The sequence below is a fragment of the Chionomys nivalis genome, chromosome 16 (assembly GCF_950005125.1).
Source record: "Chionomys nivalis chromosome 16, mChiNiv1.1, whole genome shotgun sequence".
NCBI lineage: Eukaryota > Metazoa > Chordata > Mammalia > Rodentia > Cricetidae > Chionomys > Chionomys nivalis.
In genome coordinates this window covers 12,840,527-12,864,393 of record NC_080101.1, presented here as the reverse complement: position 1 = coordinate 12,864,393, position 23,867 = coordinate 12,840,527, and the positions used below count along the sequence as shown (strand labels likewise).

At 41.1% G+C, this 23,867-nt stretch overlaps 1 protein-coding gene across 2 annotated transcripts in view; it reads right to left on the bottom strand.

The window, feature by feature from the left end:
• The window catches only part of LOC130888055 (suppression of tumorigenicity 18 protein), a 245,577-nt gene extending 222,157 nt beyond the window's left edge, over positions 1-23,420 (bottom strand). For both annotated transcript variants that reach the window (XM_057790883.1, XM_057790887.1), the window contains exon 1: positions 23,379-23,420. The gene's annotated coding sequence lies outside the window, so the exon portion shown is untranslated. The remainder of the gene's footprint in view (positions 1-23,378) is intronic.
• Between the last annotated feature and the right edge of the window lie 447 nt (positions 23,421-23,867).

Genomic DNA, 23,867 nt, shown 5'->3' with positions numbered 1-23,867 from the left:
AGCATAAGGTGACCTTTGTGACCACCTGTGCCATGGTGACATCTAGACTAGGGCTGCTGCTGAGGACCAATTGTTGGAGGGAGCGGGCTGCTTGTTCATCCTGGCCGGCCACCAAGAACCGAAATAATCACACAGAAACTATATTAATTAAAACACTGCTTGGCCCATTAGTTCTAACTTCTTATTGGCTAACTCTTACATCTTAGTTTAACCCATTACTACTAATCTATGTGTCGCCACGTGGGAGTGGTTTACCGGCTAAGCATTCAGTTCTGTCTCCACCGCCTACCAAAGCTCTGCCCTATCAACAGGCCAAGGCAGTTTCTTTATTCATTAATGATAATCACAGCACATAGAGGGGACTCCCACATCACTGGTCCTACCGTGTTGAAGTCCCAGGCCTGTGTTGCTATCAAAGATCACACAGAAGCCCAGGGTGGGGCCAAGGTAGGTGTCTGGGGATCATGTCACCATGGAGCCATTCTGATCTAAGTGGCCAAACTGCTGCTGAGAGTCATGTCTGTGTCCCTGGTTCAGCAGCAATTGGGGTCTATGTTGATGTCTGCAGACTGTGCCACCTCAGGGAGTCATAGGAACTATGGACGAGTGATGAAGAAATCAGAGGCTCATGCTGAGTAGGACCCACCCTCCGTTGGCCCTGGGAAAGCTGGCCCTGCATCTTGCTGGACACTGCAGCAAGAAACCTGGCTCCTATCCTCCCAGGAGAGCAGAGAGTAGGCCCCTGTACAGGATAGATGACTCCACCCCTCACCACAGGGGAGGAGGGAAAGCTGATGCTGATGGCATGAGCAGTGGGAATGGGTCAGCTCCAGTGGCCAGGATGGACCAGTTCAGCTACATACAGGCCCACAGCCAGGTTTTGGGTTGGCCCAGGCTAATATCTACCCCATGTAGGACATGCTGAAACTCGTGAGGGGACTGGTCTTGTGGAAGGATCCCCATGACTCAGGGCAGCTGCAGAATATCAGAGAGGTGTTTCAGTGAGGATCCAATGGTGATGGTGTACAAGAAACCAGAAGCCCTGAACCAGAGCAATTGCAATGAACATTTGCTAGTAAAGATGATTGGAAAAAAAAACAAGTGTCTACTGTGTGACACACTGCTCTCAATGCCACCAGGACAAATGAAGAGGTGCTGGAGGGGCTGGAAAGATAGAGAAGTGAAGAGGATTTTTGGTTTGGTTTGGTTTTTTTTCTTGTTTTTGTTTGTTTGCATGCTTGTTTTTTATTTTGGTTTGATTTTTTTAAAATTTTCTTTTCAGGGGCAGCACAAAGGTGCAGGGAGACTGAGAGGTGAGTGGGATTGGAGTGTATGGTATGAAATTCCCAAAGAATCAACAAAGTAAGAAATAAGATAGATAGATAGATAGATAGATAGATAGATAGATAGATAGATAAGATTGTGAGTTTCTTCAAGATGAATGGCTCTGTAGTCTCTTTAGGAAATCAGAGATCTTGTCCACTGTAGGAAGCTTTGAGGAATCTGGTATATTGGGAGGGAGACATCGTCATCAACCTTATAGCTTCAAATAACGTTAGTGGAGAGACACTCCTCCCACGGATAAAAGAACTTTCTCTAGATTATAAATAGATGATGCCGATGTGTTTTGTAAACCACAAAGTCTTACTGAAGTAAAGGTATTACTCTGAAAAAAAAGTGGAAAGCATACAAGTATTTATTAAGTGTGGTTACACTGGGAGAGAGGCAAAGAGATCAACAGAACACCCCAAGTGATTTTGTGGGTCCTGAAGTGAGATCAATGTTTAAATAGAGGCCAAGGATAAGAACATTTAAGCAGTCCCAATCCAGGTGTGGTTCCAACCACTATTGACCCATCCTCGTGTGGGGGTTATAGTTCCACCTGACAAGTTGTTAGAAGTGTGCTGCTCTTCCAGGGATCCAAGTTTCCCCTTTAGCTGGTATCTTTTCCTTCTCCCAGCATGAGATTCCCAGAGAAATTACCATATCTTTGGAGTCCATTATTTCCATAGTTTGATAGACTGATAGTATTGAGAGACACAGAGGGTCTCTAGAATGCTGTCATTCCTGCCAAGCAGGTTATATAGCCTTTATCATGTCTACCCACACCCTGTTTCACTCACTGTGTGCCCAGGTGTAAATGAAGTAAATGAACCACCCTCACCAACTCTTTTAGAAATGGAAATCACTCAACAAATCCCTTCACAGATCTTAAGGGCTCTGAGCAAGAGGAAACCATTAACCAATGTAGGGAGTGTAGTTAGATAAGAATGAAACCATCTACATTCACAGTAAGTTCATTCACTTTAAGAGAAAAGTCGGGGCACTACTAGTAAAAGTAATTTACATTGACTGCTCTTTTCACACGAGTTGTTTATTTAAGCAATTCTATGCCCCACTGTGATTCTTAGTACTGTCAGCTTGACAGAATCTAGAGTCACCTAGAAGACAGGCAACAGAAAACACCTGCGACATAACTGATTTAGGTTTGCCTCTATGCATGCCTGTTAAAATTGCTTTGATTCCTTTAATTAAGGTTAAGTGAAGTGGAACGGCCCACTTCCTGTGTGTGGACCATTCCCTAACCTGGGATCTGGGCTGTAAGAGGACAATGGAAGTTGAGTAAGAGCATGCATTAAGCGTGAAGGCAATGTGCCAGCTGCTTAAAGCACCTGCTGCCTTGACTTCCCTACCAGAATTGAATTTACCCTGAACTGTGAGTCAGAACAGAGCCTCTCCCTTAGGTTGCCTTTATAAGAGTATTTTATCACAGCAAAAGGTAAAATAGCTAAAGACACCAGCTGACCATGAGAGTAAGATAAGATCTGGATTGTTTCTAGCATCACTGATGTGAAGACTCTTGGTTGTCATGACTGAACCATTACGGAAGCAAGATGTCAATAGATGTAGAAGACAGTAGAGATGAGTCTGTTCTCCTGCAAGGTCTCATTATAGTGGAGACAGGAATGTCTAATGGCAAAGGCTCTTTACAAAGCCAAATGCAGTATGAAAAAGGGATCTGAGTTTGAACTTAGTGCCTGCTTGAAGCACAATTAATAAAAACTCAGAGACAGATATTGGGGTTCAAACTGAAGACCAGAAAAGCAAAACAGCCGACTATTAGCTCTTACCTCGACCTCAGTCTGAAAATGGTGATGCTACCTCCATGAAACTCAGAATGAGATTGAGACTGAGAACTTTCTCCTCTGGTTTTATGATCCTCTCGAGTTCTGGGATTAAGGGCATGCACCACTACCACCTGATTTCTATGGCAAGCTAATGTGGCTACTGGGATTAAAAATGTGTCATTGCTGCCTGTTCTATAAGGCTGGCCAGTGTGACTGTTTTACTTTCCTGATCTTCAGGCAAGCTTTATTTATTAAAATACAAATGAAATATCACTACACCTGCTCTGCCATGTAACCCCCTGTCCCAGTAAATACTCTCATCTAATTTAACAGAGAACCCATAAGGGGGGGGGGGCTATTTTCTCATCCATGTATGCAAACCAAATGCAGCACAGAGTTTCTAGCCCCAGCTTATGGGAGGACTCCAGGGCCAGCATTCTGAGACTGCTGGCAGCTGGGCACTATTATGATACCTTTGTGATGAGGAAGCATGGTGGTGCTCAGTGCCATGACAGACTGAGCAGGACAAGAAGACCCACACAATGGCCTGGGGTAGTCTGCCTGGGATCTGGGGGAAAAACAAAGACCGGCTCAGCACCTTGCAGCTCCAAGCAGAAAGGCACTATTATGGTGAGCAGCTGTATGGGGTGGTATAGAGATAGAAAGCGACAGAATGCCTCATGTCCTGTAGATGGACCCATATCTGAAGAGGCAAAAGAGATGAGGAGTGGACTGAGGTGGCAAGTGACTTGCTTGCCACTAAGGACCCTGTTGATGTCTGGACCTGGGCTGCTGGCAGGGCCCATGTTGTGTTCACGTCTCTGATGCAGCCACAGTCTCTGTTGATGTCTCTGGTTCCTAATACTATCCAAGGTTGAGAGGATAGTCTGTACTGAGTTGGTCCCACACCTCACTGATTGCTGCATGAGAGAGGACTGGTCTTCTGACAGGACATGCCTCACCACCCCATCTTCTGCCAGGTTCCCGAGCACAAGTACAGAGGTGTTTGATAGATGTATGCACTAGGACTGGGCCCTACAGCTCTGCACTTCGATTCGTTGTAGTTTTCTGTAATAGTCTCCATCAGCTTCAAAGATAAGTTTCCTTGATAAGGGGTGAGGATTGCCTGAAGATATATTTAAAATGTCGTTAGGGATTATCCTGGTGTAATATGGTGGTGATTTGCATGTTCAAATCGGGAGAAATATTTTATTAATCTGAAAATACCATTCCCCTTACAGAATTTGTGTTACCGCCATATCAAGTAGGCCAGTCCAGGAAATCAGCGTACAAAACTGAGCAATTAAAAAACCAGAACCACCCATATCCCAAATGGCAATATATTCTTTTATCTCATTTTTTCCACTCCACAAAGCCACTCTCACAAAATAAAAACAAACTGAGGCAAGTGTTTGAGTCACCCACCTAGCAGAACTAAAGTCGCCCAACTAGCTTGGTGAGTTTAGTGCTTGCTAAACAAAACCATGTAGACACTTTTGTTGTGGAATATTAGTTTTTAAGATGTGTTACATTCGTTTACGCTGTGAAATATTTGTTTAGTGATGCAAAGATATGTTGCATTCTTTTATGTTACATTTATTTAATTCTGTGAAGCTGTGTTACTTTGTTTAAAACACCTGAATGGTCTAATAAAGAGCTGAATGACCAATAGCTAGGCAGAAGAGAGAAACAGGCAGGGCTGGTGGGCAGAGAGAATAGAAATGATGAGAAATCCAGGGAAAGGCAAGGAAAGGAGAAGGAGAGAAGGGTGCCAAGAGTCAGCCACCCACCTTCACAGACAATCACAGAGTAAGAAAGAAGAAAGATATATAGAATAAAGAAAGGTAAAAAGCCCAGAGACAAAATGTAATTAAAGAGAAATGAGATAATTTAAGTTAGAAAAGCTGGCTAGAAACAAGCCAGCCTAGGGTCAGGCATTCATAAGTAAGAAGAAGTCTCTGTGTATTTATGTGGGAGCTGGGCTGCACGATCTTAAAGATTTTGGGGGGGGGGAATCAGCTATACACTGTAGCCTTCAAAACTGCACAATCTTAAAGATTTTGGGGGGAAAATCAGCTATACACTGTAGCCTTCAAAATACTGTGAAAAACTGCCAGACACCACCATTCTATAACCATTAGGAGTGATTTTTACCAGGTTTACAAGTAGATTCATCTTTTTTCTTTATTTCTCCTTCCCATTTCATCATCTTCTCCCTTTTTGGATTTTTCTTTTCTGGTTATAAAGTGAGAACAACCAGACTTTTAAAAGTGAACAGATTATAGACAGAGTAGAAGGCTTTACACCTCTCGGTTATTTTCCGCATTTTCTCATGATTCTTCTTGTTTCTGAATGTTCAGATGATGGTGTCACCTGTAGAAACTTGGCTTAGGTAGAAGGTTTTTATAATGGTAGCTTGTTGATTGTATCAATGAGTTTGCTTTACCCTACGGAACCCTAGAATTTTAGTCAAACTAAACTCAAAGGTACCATCTTTAATAACCCAGATGATTCCCTGTCATACTTTGTCCCTTTCTGTGGTTGCTGTCCTGAAAGACTATGGTGTGTTCCCAGTCCATGCTTAGACATCGAAGACTTCTTTAAAAGATGTAAATCCTGTTTTCATCATCCTCATTCTGCCACCATTTTTAAGGGCTACACGGAATGTTGTCATTACTTTGTGTGCTCTAATTCCACCCATCCTAGATGGAGAGGAGGGCAAACTGGCTGGCTGCGCATCTGGAGCAAAGCAGAACAGTCATGGAATCCCACGGACTCCACTAGTATGTATGTCCAGTGCATGCACTCAAGGGGGATTGAGGCTGTCCTTAGGACCTACCAACGCCGTATCTAAGTGGACCTTCCTGTATCATGAAGGCTTTCTTAGGCATGAAAAGTTTGTCTGAGTTCTCTCCCCTGCAACCTTGTCCATATGACTTCACGCTGCTGAGAGGTAGCCTGCCTTTGTTCATCTGTCTGTGTGGTACCCTGGGGCAGTACAAGTGGCAACAGGGAAGCAGTGATGTGTAAGCACCCAAATTCTCAGAAAATCAGTGAATTACAGAAAAAGAAAGGAAGGATAACATTCACTACCTTTTTATGCATTTACTTCAATGATATCAAAATAGTTAAATAAACACTTAAGTATCTGGATAAACATACTATACCACATTCCTCTCTTGTCAGAGTAAAATGATCACATCACATTGGCTAAACGTGGGTTCTAAATGACAATGAGCAATTCCAGAAAGACTGAACATGTGATACTAATGTCTGTGTAGGAGTCGGGTTAAAAAAAGAAGGGATATTGTTCTGACTTGGGTGTTGAGTTTAGTTCCCCAGATTTACACAGCTTCAAAATGAAACATCGCCATTCATTAGTATCTCTATTAGGCAAACATTTACTTAGTGCTGATCTAAAATCTGAGTTAGCATCTGTTAGGGTGAAAAATCAATAAAGCCAGCAGGTAAATCTCCCTAAGAAAGTCCAAAGTACATTGCTTAAAAGCATATCGCTCTTTCGATACATAAAACAACCCTTCCTGTGCAAGGTGTATCTCTGCCTTTTTATAAACAGCTTTGAGAACTTTAGAGCAGTATGTCCTATTTCAACCTGGGAGGTGGATGTTTCACTCTCCCAACTGAGCCCTGTGAGTCGAGAGACGGTGACCTGAAAAGAAGGAAGAATGATGTGTGACATAGGAGGGCTGTGCTACGTACATGTGCAAAAGCTGAGCTATAGACCCCAGCTTTAGCAGCAGTCACGGCCGCTGGGCCTGAGCCAGTGATGGCAGCGGAGTGCTGCAGGAGGAGAGCAGCCACTAAATGGTGCAAACACGGCCGGGCCCATCTGTCATAAACAGTAGGTCCAAAGGCCACAGGTGCAGACAGCACTAAAAAGTAAAAATTACACTCAGCAAAGGCCACTTGATAGGACAGGAAGAAGTAAAATCCAGGATTGGTTTCCAATCAATAAATGAAAAATAATACCTATTCATCGTTGGCACCTGTTGCATCTTCTTCTTGCTAGTTCACCATGAACAAAACCGTTTTATTAATAAAAAGAAGTTGTGTGTACCCAGGAAAAGCCCTTTGCCTATTGTGAGCGAGGCAAAGTTTGTCTTTGTGTTCTGCGTAGACAGCTGGTCAGAGCTTTCTCTTCTACCAGGTGCCAGGACTTTGGCCAGCTACCCTACCCTTTCCCATGTTCCAGACCCAGGCTTAGGATCTCCTACTTTTCCAGGGAAAGTTCCAGGTCAATTCACAAATGTTTCCTTCTTATCTAGCAAGAAAGCTTTGTCCCAGACAGGAGGGGTGAACCGCAGTGTAAAACAAGCCTTTACCCATAGAAATGAGGATGCAGAAACACACAGAAGCAAAACAGGCACCTTATGTAGTAGGACATAACTGTAAATAGACCACCAAGGGAGCAAAGAGGAAGGAAGATTCAAGTCACACACAGAAACCAGACCCTAAAGAGAGGTGTATGTGGTAAACATGGCCAACTTGACAGGAGCTAGGATCACTTTGAAGACAAATAGCTGAGAATGTCTGGGAGAGGGGATGGGGGTTCTAGGTTGGATTGAGGTGGGAATATCCATTCTAAATACACGTAGCAAGATTCCATGGATTGGGGGTCTGAACTGAATAAGATTAAGAAAGTAAACAGAACCAAATTCGTTTCTCTGTGTTTTCTGACTGAGGACCTGGTGTAATCAACTACCTCAAGCCCTTGCTGCCATGACATCTCCACTGTGTGGGAGCTATGAGCTCCCGCTAAAAATACTGCAAAAAAAAAAAAAAAAAAAAAAAAAAAGCCACACCATTTAGTCGCAGGATTTGGAGAAATCAAGTCTGTACTGATTAAGAAGCTTCCTTCCTGCTGACTACCAGAAGGTTCTATTTAGATTTCTGAGGGAAAATGTTATCAAATAGCCTTATCGTGTACCCTGTGAATCCCAATAATAAATGGTCTGGCAAGATATGGCAATGGATTAGTGGCACGATTATGGTTACGGGGATAACCTTAGATCACAGGAGGAAACACATAACTGGTAGTGTAAGTGTAGCCAAGAACCCAGGGCTAGAGAACTCATGGCCCCTGGATACAGATGTACTACCATTATTCTGCCAAACGGGACCGGCACTGAAACAGTCCTCTAAATTCTTATCTCTATATCCATGGTTAGTGCAGTGCTCACATCTTTTCAGAGAAGTTTGGGCTGAGGATGGCAGTTACCACAAAAACTCACACCTGCTCAAAATGAAGAGAAGTATCAGCAGAATGTTCAGCTACAAATGTAACATCTATATCACAGCTATTCGTCAAGACTAAGGGACCATCATGAAAGACAGGAACAGAAGGATTGTAACATCCAAAGATCAAAAGCACCACAGTCAAGTAGTGTCTTCTGGACATAACACGACTTCTGCACACCTGAACTTATAACAGCTATGGCTGCCTTCATAGAACCTGCAGAAGATAAAGCCACTCACCATGCTAGCATGGAGTGGAAAGGGGCTTGCAAACTCCCATGCCTAAGGAGCAATGAACAGTTGATAGCTTCTGGGGAAGAAGCAACCTAGCAGGCTGGGGACATTCCAATTGAGCCATACATCCGAGAATATATGGATAAGACAAATACGAGTTGATTAGTTATTTACAAGAAAAAAGGAAAAAGAAATGAAGTTTGGGGAGACAAGGGAGATGGAGCTGGTATGGGAGGAGTTAGAGGAAGGAGTTGTAAATAAACATGATCAAGATATATTAAATAGCTCTACCTAGGAACCTGCTGGCCATGTTGGCCTGGGAATTGGGTAGACAACCTTCCGTCTCTTTCCTGTGCTCCATTTCCAATTCGTCAGTCTCATTTTCAGTCCTGAAGCAGAACACCTGCTGAGGCCTGTCTTTCCTTTCTAACTCCATTCCCATGGGATTCTGGAAAACTTCATGGCAGACCCAGTTTTTTTCCTTACTGTGAACCCTTCTTTCTAGCCCTTCCCCATTCTTTTGTGTCAACCTTGATACCTATGCATACTATCTCAAGTCCCCACTTGCCATATCTAGAAGGGATTCAGAAGTATTCCTTACCAGGCAACGAACAGTCACCACACATCCCTAAGATCCAGACAGGGTAAGAGAAATCAAGGAATGCAACCCATCTAACAAAGACAAGACCAAATATCAACAACTAGACTCACAATCATCCCAAATCCGGATGCCTAGATGCAACACAAAATACAATCATTAATACTCACGACAATATGGCTTCACCAAACCCAACAACCCTACCATAGTAGGCACAGGGAAATGCAATATAGCTGAAACATGGGGGCTTAAAAATAGGTATTATGAATATGCTCAAAGACATAAAAAATATTTATATGAATAAATGTAATAATGAACCCTGTGAAAACACAGTGAAATGAAATGAAGAAAACAGTTCAAGACGTGAAAAAAGAAATAGAATTGCTAAATAATGCGCAAACTGCAGTTAAATTGTAAAATAAAAAATTAGGAAATTAAACAAAAAAGAAAAACTCGGAAGTAATTTCAGCAACAGAATAAAAGACATAGAAGAAAGGATCTCAGGTATGAAGGACAAGATAGTAAAAATGGATATCTTTTTATAGAGGATCTTAAAAAAATACAGGCACAAAACATACAGGAAATCAAGGACAGTATAAAAAGACCAAATTTACTAATAACAGGAATAGAGGAAGGAGAAGAAACCCAGATCAAAGGTACAAAAAATATTTTCAACAACATCAGAAGAAAATTTCCCCAATGCCTATCAAGGTACAAGAAACATACGGAACAGAAATAGACTGAACCAGAAAAGAAAGTACTCTGAGCATACAACAATCAACACATTACCCAGGATAGCCAAAACAATCTTATACAATAAAGGATTGTCTGGAGGCATTACCATCCCTGACTTCAAACTCTATTACAGAGCTACAGTACTGAAAACGGCTTGGTACTGGCATAAAAACAGAGAAGTCGACCAATGGAATAGAATAGAAGACCCTGACTTTAGCCCACAAACCTATGAACACCTGATTTTCGATAAAGGAGCTAAAAGTATACAACGGAAAAAAGAGAGCATCTTCAACAAATTGTGCTGGCAAAACTGGATGTCAATCTGTAGAAGAATGAAAATAGATCCATATCTATCACCATGCACAAAACTCAAGTCCAAATGGATTAAAGACCTCAATATCAGTCCAAACACACTGAACCTGATAGAAGAGAAAGTGGGAAGTACTCTACAACACATGGGCACAGGAGAACACTTCCTACGTATAACTCCAGCAGCACAAACACTAAGGACATCATTGAATAAATGGGACCTCCTGAGACTGAGAAGCTTCTGTAAAGCAAAGGACACTGTCACTAAGACAGAAAGGCAACCCACTGACTGAGAGAAGATCTTCACCAACCCCGCAACTGACAAAGGTCTGATATCCAAAATATACAAAGAACTCAAGAAATTAGACCGTAAAAGGTTAATCAATCCAATTATAAAATGGGGCACTGAGCTGAACAGAGACTTTTCAACAGAAGAAGTTCAAATGGCCAAAAGACACTTAAGATCGTGCTCAACTTCCTTAGCAATCAGGGAAATGCAAATCAAGACAACATTAAGATACCATCTTACACCTGTCAGAATGGCTAAAATCAAAAACACCAATGATAGCCTCTGCTGGAGAGGTTGTGGAGAAAGGGGCACTCTCATCCATTGCTGGTGGGAATGCAAACTTGTGCAACCACTTTGGAAAGCAGTGTGGCGGTTTCTCAGGAAAGTCGGGTTCAACCTACCTCTCGACCCAGCAATACCACTATTGGGAATATACCCAAGAGATGCCCAAACATACAACAAAAGTATATGCTCAACTATGTTCATAGCAGCATTGTTTGTAATAGCCAGAACCTGGAAACAACCTAGATGTCCATCAATGGAAGAATGGATGAAGAAAGTATGGAATATATACATATTAGAGTACTACTCAGCAGTAAAAAACAATGACTTCTTGAATTTTGCATACAAATGGACGGAAATTGAAAACACTATCCTGAGTGAGGTAAGCCAGACCCAAAAAGAGGAACATGGGATGTACTCACTCATATTTGGTTTCTAGCCATAAATAAAGGTCATTGAGACTATAATTCGTGATTCTAGAGAAGCTAAATAAGAAGGTGAACCCAAAGAAAAACATATAAGCATCCCCCTGAATATTAACCTTCATCAGGCGATGAAAGAAGACAGAGACAGAGACCAACATTGGAGCACTGGACTGAAGTCTCACGATCCAAAGGAGGAGCAGAAGGAGAGTGAGCACGAGTAAGGAACTCAGGACTGCGAGGGGTGCACCCACACACTGAGGCAATGGGGATGTTCTATCGGGAACTCACCAAGGCCAGCTGGCCGGGGACTGAAAAAGCATGGGACAAAACCGGTCTCGCTGAACATAATGGACAATGAGGACTACTGAGAACTGAAGAACAATGGCAATGGGTTCTTGATCCTATTGCACGTAATGGCTTTGTGGGAGCCCAGGTAGTTTGGATGCTCACCTTAATAGACCTGGATGGAGGTGGGTGGTCCTTGGACCTCCCACAGGGCAGAGAAACCTGCTTGCTCTTTGGGCTGAGGAGGAAGGAAGACTTGATTGGGGGAGGGGGGGGGAATGGGAGGTGGTGGCGGGGAAGAGGCAGAAATCTTTAATAATTAAATAAATTAATTAATAAAAAAAAATCAACACATTAAGTTAAAGAAGGAAGCATATTAAAATCTGTGAGGATAAAAAGACCAAATAACAGGTAAAGGCAGACCTGTTAGAATAACACGTGATTTATCGTGGAAACTCTAAGATCTAGAAGGGCCCAGATAATTGCGCTACAAACTCTAAAAGACCACAGATGCCAACGCAGACTACTACACCCAGAAAACTATTTTATCACAAATAATAAAGAAAAATTCCATGTTAAAATGAAATTTAAGATCTATAGAATGTGATAGAAGGAAAACTTTAACCTCCAGAGGTTAATCACAGCACCACCCCCCAAAACACATACTTACACACACCTTCACACACATATCCACAACACATATACCTACATGCACACACACCTACACAAACACACCTACACACACACCTAAACACACACATCACACTCCTACACACACACATACAAATAATAACAACAAAACAAAAACATAAAACAAGCAATAAATAATCTCTGACAAGCCAATCAAGGAGAAAAAAATACCATAACAGCTAAATAACAAGAATCAACAAACACTGCTCATGATAACCTTCAACATCAATTATCTCAATTCCCCACAGACTGACAGATTGCATTCAAAAACAGGATCTATCTTTCTGCTGTATCCAAAAGAAAAAAAAAACTTAATCAAGAATAGATATAACCTCAGGGTAAATGATGGAAAAAGATATTACAAGCAAATTGACCCAAGAACCAAGCTGGTATACCAATTAGTATCTGATACGTATTAGTGGATGGCTTCAATACCCCACTCTCACCAATGGACAGGTCATCTATAAAAACATAGAGAAAGTTGGAGCTAACTAATTTTATACACCAAATGGATATCTACAGAACATTTCACACAAAAGCAAAAGAATATGCCTTCTTCTCAGCACCTCATAGGACTTCACCAAAATTGACCCATACTTGGACACAAAGCAAGTCTCAATGGGTAGAAAAAAAAACAAAACAACACCCAGCATCCTATCTGGCTACCACAAATTAAAGCTACAACAACAAAAAGCTTTCAAGCTCATGCAAACTGGATGAAAAATTGGTAAAGACAAAATTAAGAATTGAAATGAAAATGGAAACATAAGATACTCAAACAAGTGGAATATAAGGAAGGCAGTTTTAAGAGACAAGATCACAGCAATAAAATATGTTTCATAAACAATGTCTTCATAAAATACTGGAGATATCACATATTTGAAACTCTGGGCACAACTGAAAACTCTAAAACAAAAAGAATAACTCCCAAAAAGAGGAGCAAGCAAGAAATAATCAAACAGGGCTAAAATCAATGAAGTAGAAACAAAAAAGTTACAAAGAGTCAATGAAATGTAGAGTTGGTTCTTTGAAAAAATTAATAAGATTGACAAATCCTTAGCCAAATTCATTAAAATATAGAGAGAAAAGATTCAATTTAATAAAATTAGAGATAAAAGGGGGACTTTAAAAACAGACACTGAGGAAATCCAAACACTCATAGGGATATACTTTAAAAACCTGCAATCCATCAAATTGGAAAACTTAAAATGGATAAATTTCTTGATATGTATTACCTACCAAAGTTAAACCAGGATTTGGTAAGTAATTTAAACATACCTATAATTCTTAGTGAAATATAGGCAGTAATTAAAAGTCTCTGAACACAAAAGCCATGAGCACATGGATTCAGGGCAATACTCCTCAAATGATTTGGGAAAAACAGAAACAGAAGGCATATTGCTTAATTCATTTTTGAGACCACAGTTACCCTGTTACCTAAACTACATAAATACCCAACAAAGAAAGAGAATTACCAGCCAACTTCCCAAATGAACATAGATGCAAAAATTCTCAATAAAATGCTTGCCAACTGAATCCAAAAACACATTAAAAAGATCAAATACTCTTTATCCCAAGGACATAGAGATTGTTCAACATTCATAAACTGATAAATGGAATCCACAAACTGAAAGACAAAAAACATGTGATCATCTCATTAAATAAAAAAAATAAAATAAAAAGGCCTCTGACAAAATCCAACAACACTAATGATAAAGCTCTGGTGAAACTAAGAATGCAAAGGACATCATCATTCAAACAAAGGAGCAGGCTACAGAATGGTAAAAGGCTATGCCAACCAGAGTGGCCCAAATCACCAAAACAAATGCCATCTCATGCTGGCAAGGATATGGCGTAATGGGAATGCTTATCAGTAGGTGGTGGGAATGCAAACTTGTACAGTCATTATGGAAATCAGAGTGGTCAAGGGCAGGGTATTGTTGGAATTGATCAATTCACTCTGCTGGAAAAGACGAGCATGTGGCATAAGGATAGTGAGAAAGACACCTGCCAAGAACTAAGAAGAGACATGGTTCTGATTTATGGCACGTGTGACCCTGGCGAATCCCACAGTAGGTGGAGAACCGCATTGGGTAAGGGACAGACAGATACACCATGCTGGTAGAGCTTGGATATGGGAAGTTTATTTAGTGGGTACTGGGAGGATATAAGGGTGGGAAAGTATGGGGAAGAGAAATAGAAAGACATAGAGAGACAGAAGAGAAGTGAGAATAAGGAAAAGGGGAAGGGAAACAGAAAAACTTCCTCTTCAGAAGAAGAAGAAGAAGAAGAAGAAGAAGAAGAAGAAGAAGAAGAAGAAGAGAGAGAGAGAGAGAGAGAGAGAGAGAGAGAGAGGGAGGAGGGCCCTTACCTGGTCAAGAATGAGAAGATTGGGAATGGGTAGAACTTGTCTCTTAAAGGGACAGGATACCCAGGGCAGGCTAGCATAGTTATAAACATAACAGACAGAACTCAGAAAAATAGAAAATATACTAGTGTAACATTAATGACCTCAGTTTAATAGATATATTCCCTTGTAGGTTAACTCTGGGTTTCAAAGTTTTTGTGAGTACTGACCCACTTTCTGCCTGCTTCCCTATGGTAGCTACATGTAAACTGGTTCAGTTAACTCATGACAGAAAATGGTAGCAATGTATCCTGCCAGTGTTCTTAGAAAGCATGATCAGTTCTATCGAGAACCATGTTACAGGTCAGGGGTGTCTAGTGGACAAAGGAGGAAGGTGCGTTGGAATGGAGTCATGATGCAGACGTAGTTTCTGAGAAGTTGTATCAAATACATGTTAACTTGTACATTTCATTTTCTTTTGATCTCTGAGAACTAGAGATGTTCTAGTTCACACACAACAGAGCATTGATTGTACACATTTAAGGGAAGTAAAAAAAATTTGAAATAATCATTGACATTCTTGGACAACATAATAACACATTACTCCACTCAAAGGTACATGTGCAGATACTTCTCTCTACTCTAAAAGACAGGGTACCAGCAAGAGAGCCTAAATTTATTCATGATGTTTCTGCTCACAAATCCTCCACAACATCCATTTTCATCTTCAGGGCTCTCTAGCAAAATGTCACAGAAGCCCCACAGTGTTCTCCATGGCATCTGGTCTCTTTTCCGTACGCAGAGGGCTCCTGCCCCAGTGTCTCTCGTGCCCCACAGCCACCCTTATGAAGGCCTGACAATTGTGTCAAATTTTTCTTTTGTGTTGTATATCCTTCCCTGCTCCTGTCCTCCTCTAAAATAAAAACAATTAATTCCTTTGGGACGCCGCAACAATGAAGAGTTTATTGTAGTGTCACCTGGAGGGAAGAGGATGCAGGCGGGCCGGAGAGCTCAAAACCTGGAGGGGAATGTAGATTTCAACGCAGACTCTAGGCCTCCCTTCGATTTTTTTTTTTTCCAAATCCTAGTCTGGACTGGCTCCATTTGCTGTTTACTTTGTAAAACTGGAGGACCTTCATCTGGGTGTGATTCTCATAAAATCAAAAAGTGGAAGGAGCCAGGGGACATCACTCTAGCATGATGAGTCAAGCACAGGTTAACTATTGTTTATTTTCTACACAGAAACTAAAAAGAAAATCAGCTCATCTGAAAGCAAGAGAGAAACTACGAGGGACTCAGAAGCAGACTGGGAAGAGGGAAGAGAAATGAATTAAAGAGAAAGGGTAGAAAAAGGGAGGGTGGTGAGGATTATTGCATGATATAGACATGCATACAAATATCAGAGAATCCCAATAATATGTATGGTTATGTGCAAATAATTACAATAGAAAATCAGAAATTGTATTTATATCTCATTGTTTTGTTCCTGTCACAAGAGACACTAAGTGTGGACACCATTTGTTACACCCCAGTCCCCTTCACTGTGTGCCTATCCAAGCTTTCTCATCTCTTCATTGGAATAAAGACTGTAATAAAATGTTTGCTACATGAATGGATGGATAACCTTTCTCAAACCGGACTACTGTGCTTGAATAATTTGCTGGGTTTTCAAAATAAATAAACTGACCAATTAAATGGAAGAGGAACTAACAAAATAGCAGCGGGTACAACAATCCAGGAAACAAGAATGGATGAACCTGAAGAAAGTGTTTCTAGATTCCACATATAAGTGGGATAATTCAACTTTTCAGCATCTTATTATTTTGTTTAGCATATTTTTCTTCAAGCCCATCCATGTTATAAACAGGAAAATCTCATTCTCTTTGAGACTGAATAATGTTCCATTATATAGACATAACAGTTTCCTTATCCATTCAGCCACCAGCAGACACAGGTTGCTTCTACCTTAGTTATTATGACAACACTGCTGTGCATGTGGGCATGCAAACACTGGCACATTATTTAGATGTGCACCCAAATCCACCACATATGTGTTACATGATATCTCATCATAGCTTGAGCTCCTCTGATGATTAATGATACAAAGCATCTTATATAGACTGGCAGTTTTTATGTTTGCTCCAGAGAAAGGGTCTATTTTCGTCTTTTTCCCATTTTCAAGCATTGCTGCTATTGGGTTGTAAGAGGTTTTTATAAATTTTGGATAATAACAAATCTTTATTGCAAATCTGTACTTTACAACTATATTATTCTATTGTGTAGGCTGTCTCTTCTTCAGTTGTTTTGTGTGTATGTGTGTGTAGAAACTCTCTCATTCAATTTTTAATTTGTTTTTGTTTTGTAACTTTGTAGCAAGAGCTTTTGGTACATCCCTCCAGAAGCCAGTGTCACAGCTTCTTTCCCTTCTGCTCTCTTCTAGTTTTCTGGTTGCAGGCCTTCTCTGCATTTAGACTTCACTATCACGTGTGGTCTAAAATAATGGTACAGTTTTATTCTCTTACATGTGGAAATATATTTTCCCATTAACATTTACTAAAGATACTATTGGTGGGTAGGGCAACTGTTGAAGGATTCAGGATGCACTTAGACAGGAGAATACAGCTTAATGTTATACATCACTGTGGAGTAACTTAGAATGCCCACATGGCTGAATAAAATACATGTTCTTTAAGACCAAGTTGTTGAAATAGTAAAAAAAAAAGGACAGCTGTGGCTCAGAGTTTATGTCCTGAGTACAGGCTAGATCCTTCCATGTTCTCAGAAATTCTTCCTTACTTCTTGAAGAAACCCCAGTTTCCTCACCTGTGCCACAGAGGTAAGCATTAAGCAGAGGTGAGCATTACAAACAGAAGTAAGCATTGCTGTCTTAAGGGCTCTGGAGAGGATGCACTGAAAAACACATTCAGAGCTGTGAGACCAGGCTGGTCTCCAAAAAGTCCTTGCACATTGGTTGAAAGAATGAATGGATGAATAGAACTTAGACAGAAAGCAACATACTTCCTCTGGTTTCACACCCACCCTGGTATTTACGAAAAAGTAGGCAGTGCAAAAGAGAAAGGAACAAGGAAGAAATGACAACAGTACAAGGCAAGATCTTGCAGCACAGCACTGCGGATATAAACTAACTGGAGCAAGAGACAGTGCAGAACAGTGGAGAAAGACAGGGAGCCAAGCCCCTACTTACCTGCTGCACACTGAGAAGTGTGTAAGTAACTCTTCCTTGAATATGTCTATCACTTTTATATATTTCTTTCAAGTAATAAATACCAATTGTCTGGTATAGTTTTACCCAAAGCCTTAAATAAAAAAAAAAAATTGCAAATCCTCCTGATTGTCTTTAAATGCGCAAACCTTTTCTGTAAGACAAAAAGTATAAATATCTACATATTGGAAAATAAGTCCTTCCAGTTCTCCCAGTCAGTGAGAACAACGTGCAGCCATAACTTGAAGTCACTTTGCTCAGAGCCAGTTACTGTGTTAACCAGGCTAATATTCCCGCCTGGAACAAGCTCATGGTGGTGTTTATGCTTTTTGAACAAGCTGATGAAAAAAAGCATTTGCTTAAGGCTCCCCTCAGTGAGTGCGGAGCTTAGAGTAGTCTTTAGCTTACACAAACGTTATGCTTATTAATTCAGAATGTTCATTCAGTTATTGAAACATGATAGCAAAATGCTACAGTGAAAGACTGATTCTCTATTATACAAATTAACTTTGCACAAAATCCCCTGGCTCGGGAATAACTGTCCGCATATCAGGAGTCATAGAACCCTCCGAGGTTTTTAAACTGTGACTTGTATGTCAAAACTTAACATCAATGCTCTGAATGCACAAATAGGTGATAAGTGGTCAAAACACATCCATCTGATTGAGAACTTTCCAGCTGGATTTCAGTTTAAGAAATTCTAAACTACGTACGTGCAGTACAGACCCTGCCAACGCACGCAGCATCCTTTCAATTAAGGCGGCACTGTGACTCACGCCACCTGTCTCTCTGATCCTGCTATATCCCTCTTCTGGTCAGAGTTCTCTTTTAGGATTAAAACTTTTATTAAAACAAACAGCAAATATTTATTCAAATTGATTATTTCACATCCTGAAAACTCCATTTCCTACTATAAAAGTCTATTTATCTGTGTTGATTTTACCAAGGAAAGGATTAGCCAAAGTCGTCCTCACAATGTTCATGCTCAGCGGGAAGGTGAGGGACTGGATGACTGTTAGGACGTGTGTCATATCATATGGGCTTTCCTTTACACAGACAGTGGGCCTTATTGAACTGATTTTCAAAACTCTGCTTAGAAACAGCTCAATGAAATGTTTCAGTACCCATGGGTATACCAAAGAGAACAAAATACAGCAGATACAGGAGAAAGGGTGGTAAGAATAGAAAAGGAGGAGAGAAACAAGAGTGATAATAATTTCAGGCATGATCGCGCTCGGGACAGTTCTCTAAACTTCAGTTCAATTTAACATTAACTTGAAGACTTCTACAGAATTCTAGCCTTAGAAGAGCATTCTTTTCCATTAAAGAATTCCAGCCGGGCGGTGGTGGTACATGCCTTTAATACCAGCACTCGGGAGGCAGAGGCAGGTGGATCTCTGTGAGTTCGAGGCCAGCCTGGTCTACAAGAGCTAGTTCCAGGACGGGAACCAAAAGCTACAGAGAAACCCTGTCTCGAAAATCCAAAAGAAAAAAGAAAAAAAAAAAAGGAAAAAAAAATAATTCCACTGGGGGATCTGAAGATTAAATATCCTGGGATGGGGCCATACAACCAGCTTGGAATACAAGCGCTAGAGTAAATGAATATAGAAGAAAGTGAGGCTTAAGCTGCACTATTTCTTTAGATGATATAAAATCTCTTACTTTTAAAGAAAACACAATATGATCAGTGGGAAAAGGAGAGCAGCAGCAACTACTGCAGGATCACTGATTCAAACTTCCTCCTTCTCAGCTTTAGGAATTCTCGAGGACGTGATTGCAGTGCTTTCCTCTGAGCTGCTGGGTTCATGACACAGCATGAAATCTGGAACTCCAGTGTCATCGTGGGAGAGTCAGTGAAGCACATGGGAAGACCCCAGTCAGAAAGGTGGGGGTGCATAATCCTTTGTGGGCCCGAGTGGTCCAGCCCAATGAGGGGAGCAGGTGACGCCCTAAGAGAATGTATGTTTGACATGAGCACAGCAATGGCAACCACCTCAATGCCTCAGACCCATGACAATGCCAAAGGCTGGCTCTGGTCTGTGTGTGGATGTTGATATCATGTACACAAAGAATGCATTACAGCGTCTTCCTCCCGGTGTTTACAGTCTGAAACTGCTCCTCCACAGAGGAGCTACTACTCCTGCCGCCCAAATTACCTCAACTTGCCCCCTTGTTCTACTGTATGCAATAACCTGCCTCGTACAGCTGTGTGTAGTAAGCCTGTCTCTCTGCTCATTGTTCCATAATAAACTCACTGAGGTTGCTGGTTGCTGCTGAGCCTCGATCAGGGCACACAGCCCACCTGATCCCAGCTTTTCTATCCAGGTGTCTGTCTTTCTTCATTGCCCTAGTCAGATCAATCTCAACGTAGCATTGTAGGGCACAGATTGGGGGCTTAACAGTCAAATGCCAGCCTAGAACATTAAGGACCAAACCCAACTCTGAACACAAGCCTGCTCTTCCCCGTTTTCAACAAAGAGGAGGGAGCCAGGAAGCTGAAGACTCATCAACCTAGTGAAAAAATTATGTAAAACTTCCCCTTCTCTTCACCAGATTATCCACAGTAACCCAGTACCCGAAGTCTCTGGTCTTTTTTCCTTTCGCACATGTTACAATATACAAGGAAAATGAGAGGAGAGTTCAAGGGCACTTTTGATGGAAGCCAGATGAATTGTTACAGTTGCCTGGGAAACCTTTGAAAGCGACAATATTTGATATGTCAAATATCTTAAGTCAACATGAGCCAAAGTTATGTAGACAGTAAAACCAAGCAAGCAAATGGTATGAAAGGGGGTGATCTCGAAGTGTTACATTCTCAGAACTAAAATTCTGAAAGGAGAAAAAGGCTTCATAATTTCTTAAATGCCCCAAATGCCAACTTTTCACATACAGAATAAGATTCAGTATAAAGGCATTTTAATTTCCTACGTTTGTGTACTAAACCTAGGAGTTTGCAGCAATTTTACAACAGAACATACAGGGGTCATACAGAACTGCGCCCTGTGGCCTTTGTGACGCTGGTGACGTCTAGTGTGTAGACGAGTAGTGGGACTTCTTTTCAGATTTCCGGCACAAAAACGTATGTCCCAATGTTGAACATTAAATCTGCCTTGATACAGAACAACAGCAAACATTTGCTGTAGCAATTCTGAGGAGAAAAACAATTAAGGGGAACAATGAGTTATCATTTTGGCTGCAATGGGAGAAATTTTCTAATATACATTTTGCCCCAAAGCATATTTTGAGAACAGATTACTCAATGAATTTGATTTTGTTATTTTTCTCCAGAAAAATAATCCTGAAAAGTTGCATCATGAGGACTTGCACACCTTGCTGATATTGAAGCTCATATAGATGTTTGTAACACAGGAAACCAAAAGAAAAATCAAAAGCCAGTTCCTCATGCAGCTCAATAGGAGAGCACTGCATGCAAAAGATCCTAAGCTAGTGCCAAGTAGAAGAAGAAAAGAGAAATCACAGTTCAAACATCACCGGGGCCTCGGGCTATTCATTGTGTCCTTTGCACCTCAACATCCCCAGGTGAAATGCCCACTTAGGGACCATCGTGCTTGCTACTTTGTTACTTTAGAAATCTGTAGTTTCAGGGAAGGATACCCTCTAAAAGGACAGATACTTTATTAATTTTTTTTTTACTTTCGATTTTACATATTAACCCCAGTTCCCCCTTCCTCCCCTTTTCTCACTCACCTACCTACCCCACTTCCCAGCCCCCATCCTTCCTTGGGGAGTCAACAATGTTTGCATACCAATTACAGGCAGAACCAAGCCCCTTCCCCCATATCAAGGCTGAGCAAGGCATCCCACCCATAAGGAATGGGCTCCAAAAAGACCTGAGATAGGTCCTGGTACCACTGCCAGGCCCTACCCGACACACACACAGATCAAGCCACATAACTGTCACCCACATTCAGAGGGTCTAGTTCAGTCCCAGGCAAGTTGCTTAGCTTTCAGTCCATAGTCCGTGAGCTGAAAGGGCAGATTTTAAGCAGATATTTTCCCTGAAGGTTTTTGTTTGTTTGTTTGTTTGGTTGGTTGGTTGGTTGGTTTTTGATAATTGGTTGGAAACTTTTCACAGTTTTATTGCTCTGAGCTGCCCTCTGCTGGTACAAAAAAATTATGGAAACTATTCTACATCTCTACCCCATCCATCAAGGGTGCTACCCAAGAGCAGCCCTCTAACTTCTCGTGCAGAAATGTGGCAAGGTGAAGGACAGCCCTTTACATTTTTAAAAATTAAGTTTTTAATTTTTAAAACTATCTTTATATTTTAACATGTAATGAATTGGAGGAAAGCTTGTTCAGCTTGAGATCTTTGATTTTGAGGCAATGCTCTCTTCAGAAGATGAACACAGTGACAAACTAAGGACAATGTGTCACCCCAGAAGTTAACTTTATACAAAGTCAGTAAGCAAATCAGTATGTCGCTATAAACTTCCTTAAGGTGGGACCGATTTCCACGGCAATCACCATTCCTTTCCAGTAGTATGAGAAAGAGCTGCAGGAGAATGACTTCTTCCCGCATTGTACATCTGAGTTGACCTAATGGACCTGGCCAGTGAATTTGACACTGACTTTTATGAATTACTTGGAAAGACCAAGGCTCTAGGTAGTACGCAGTGGGAAAGCAGAAATTCTTTCCTGTGGGGACACCAGCTTCGAGCCTGGGCCTCTCATTCTCCTCCTCTCCTGTTTAGCTTCATCAGTCCTGAGGGAGATGTGGCACAGTCCAAAAAACCAACAGCTCCACTTCAACCCACACCACAGAAGGAGAATCTCCTAACAACACTCACATTACACACTACAAATGGCAACAAAAGAAAGTGTTTCTAAGCTTTGCTCTAAGAAATACTCTCAGAGTCTTAAGTACCACAGGACGACCAGTGAAATCTTTGTCCCTCTGGACATCCATCAAAGTGCCCATTTGAGGGTTCTGAAGCGATGTTCATTTTTTAGAAACCCAAGTGAGCTTGGCATTAAGAGCAAATTCTATTTCACAAGGGAAGGAAATTCATACTTTGGAGCCTGTGCTCCAGTAAAGAGACATACAGCATACATATGTTACAGGTCTCTCATAGCAACAAACAACCACTCAAGTATTCAACTTATCTTCATATTCGATGCCTATTATATGTAAGCAACAGATGTATTTCTTATCTGAGCACCATTAAAAAGTGGTTTTCTAAAAGAAAATTCTAAATAGAAAATGAGTCAGTCCCAGTACAAATCCATACTGCACAAGCAGTGTTTGTAATATAAACACACTGTCACTTTACAGCAGGGCTTGCAGAATCTGATCATCTTCAATGCCCCCTGGAAATAGACCACATGGCCTCTACTCCTGCACAGCTGGCATTATTAACAAGAGCTCCCGGTGACTACCAATGGTCACACAGGGCTACCATACCCACGCTTGCAACAGAGGAGAAACCACAGTGAGTTTTCCCAGGTCCCCCTTCCACAGTCCACCTCAGTCCTGTTTGTTTTCTCCCCAAGTCCAAGCCAGTATGAGATGTAATCAAATAAGTACAATCTACTTTTGACAATATTTGCTCTTACCTGGACCTGGTAGATGTCTGTAGGTATGTGGAGAGTTATCTTTTCTTGGATATGTTCCAAAATGTTCTTATGCTATTTCTTTTAGGGTTTCTCCACGCTGATCCATTCAGATATCTCATTACTTTCTAAAAGAGAAAAATGTTAAATTATCACAAAAAAGGTCATTCATTTTTTTCCTATCGGGGCTAAACAAAGGCAAGCCACTGTGACTGGCACATTACAGGTGTTGGTTTTTGTGTACTACAGCACCAGAAACCTTCTCTCCTCTCGTAGCTTTACTAAAAAAGTCATATTTATTCTTTCAGATCAGGTTTTTTTGCTCCTTACCTCGAGTATTCCCGTGAGGTCACATTCTGTGAGAAACATCCTGCCCTTCTCCCCACAAAAAGGTTGCCTAGAATCAGAATGCAGAAGCCTGCAACTTGCTAACTTTGCGCTGTATTATTTACCAATCACACAAAGAAAATGCTGTCTATTCAGAACTCATTT